The sequence below is a fragment of the Leptopilina boulardi genome, unplaced genomic scaffold, assembly GCF_019393585.1.
Source record: "Leptopilina boulardi isolate dan_hultmark-lab unplaced genomic scaffold, ZJU_Lbou_2.1 LbouV2_316, whole genome shotgun sequence".
NCBI lineage: Eukaryota > Metazoa > Arthropoda > Insecta > Hymenoptera > Figitidae > Leptopilina > Leptopilina boulardi.
Window position 1 is genome coordinate 1190075 of NW_026137881.1, and position 2440 is coordinate 1192514.

Below are 2440 nucleotides of genomic sequence, written 5' to 3' on the forward strand. Positions count from 1 at the left end.
CTTAAAGAGGAATTCCACTTATCCAGGGACCACTTATCCAGGTTCGACTGTATATAAAATATTTATTTTTCGTTGAATTGAATGATTTAAAAAGTAATAATTAATAAGTCTCCATTCAAAACCGCATCAGTAACCTTTAGTAAACAGAAAACAGACATCAAGAGACATTAAAACGAAATCATTCGGTATTATTAAATTATCCAATTTTTTATAACTACTAGCTGAGAATTAGTAACCTTATTATGTGCGTTTTTAATTTATTATGTAGAATTTTTGGAAGAAGATGTGTTTAACTATATTAATTAAAAATACAATTGGACGAAGAGTTCATTTTGAAATGTTAATAAAACACAGTCCGACAAAATTAAACTTTTTTTTTGACCCACAAAAAAATACAACATTTTTGGAAACAAGGACCAAAAAAAAATTACCCATGTCTGGCCGTTTTGCTAGATCAAGTCGTTTGTGGTTTTTTGGGGTGAAAACAACTCCTAAATGAAAAGTAACAAGATATCTTTTAAATATTAATTTTTTATAAAACTTGGTATCTGGGGGTTGTTGGCGTCGCTGATTATTAATCTGATGTCAGATTTTCAAAATTCAAAATGGCGGATCCAATATGGCGGTCAAAATTTTAAGAAGTTATTAATCTTTTATTTTATATCCGCCATTTTGAATTTTGAAAACACAACATCTGATTCCACATCAGCGTCCCTAAAAACCCCTAGATACCAAATTTTATAAAAAATTAATAACTTCTTAAAATTTTGACCGCCATATTGGATCCGCCATTTTGAATTTTGAAAATCTGACATCAGATTAATAATCAGCAACGTTAATTAAATTAAATTCTATTCGTATAATCTAATATTTATTTCTGAAGGTCAATAACTTACCAGAATTAATCATCATTGATAGACTCGATATAAAACAAAACATTTTTTTTAACTTACCAGAATTAATTGATAGACTCGATATAAAACAAAACATTTTTTTTACTCTATTCCTCCAATGGGACTGATATCAATTATCCCGTGTGATTAATAATTTTCCAGTAATAAATCATCATTGATAGACTCGATGTAAAACAAAACATTTTTTTTTAATTGTATTCCTTTTAGGACACTAATATGAATTATTTCGTTAGGTCAATATTTTCTCAAGAATAAATCATAATATGAATTAAAATAAATATTCTATTTTATTCCATTTATGGAAGTAATGTTCACCTTTTACTGTATAAAAAGACAATAAAGCAACAAGTTGACGCGACGATGAAATCTACTGCTAGGAGATCGACCAATCAGCGATGACGTATAGCGCAAGTCAAGAAGGTGTCAACAGTTTAGATTGTCATTCAAGTTTGCGCGGAAAAGCTGTTGTAATTCAAATTCAAAGTAATCAAACAACAAGCTCTGGGAGCGAAATAATAGTTCATAAATGGCCGGAAAAATCTATACACGAACTTTTAAATCAGCACCAACAATATATTCTTCCAACTGTTTGCTATTTTAGGTTCTATGAAACAGGGAGATGTGACCATAGCTTTACCATTGGTTTATGGATTACTAGAAAATAAACAACAAATTGTGTATGAAAAAATTTTCAAAGTTATATTAAAAAAAAGCAAGAGAGTTGAATATTGAAATCAATTTGCCGTCCCTACCCGGATAGCACCGAAACTTCCCTGAACCTTGCTTGACGAGGTTCGGGAACTTGAGTCGCGAGGTCCAAACGAGGTTGAGTTAATGTTTAAATGTCCGCGCATAATAAAGGTCAGTCACAGAGGTTGGCTGAATATTGGATTTGAATTTTTGTTAAATATTAAAATTAAAGATTCTTGGCATATTGTAAGGGGATATTTAAGGAAATTAAAAATTCAAGATTTGTTAAATGTAATCGTTAAATATTCTGGAAATTTAGAAGGAGCATAAATACGGAAAAATAAAAAAAAAGCAAATGAATTTAAAAAACTATTGAAAATTGCATTTTCTATGACATGGGAATGCGTAAATAAAACAGAAATTAATAGACAATAGATAATAATTCAGTCAAAGTTCGGTGCTGTCCGGGTAGTTATGACTGACTTCGAAGTGGAATTAATAAATGCAGCAAAAATGGCAATTGATGAGGATCGAGTTTGTTGCTGCTTCTTTCATTTATGACAAAGCGTTTATAGGCATATGTGCAAGCCGAAGGCACCCAACAGGCTTACATGAATGAAGAGGACAGAAACATTAAAATTGGGTGTCACATGCTAACAGCGTTGGCTTTTGTACCTCCTGATGAAATTGGAAATCATTTCAACACTTTAATTGACGAATTATCAGAAGACCTCTTACCAATTGCTGATTATTTCGAGGTAACGTATGTTCGTGGTAAACGAGCAAGAGGAAGAAGAAGAGCAGTTCCTACCCGATATCATCCACAATTATGATGT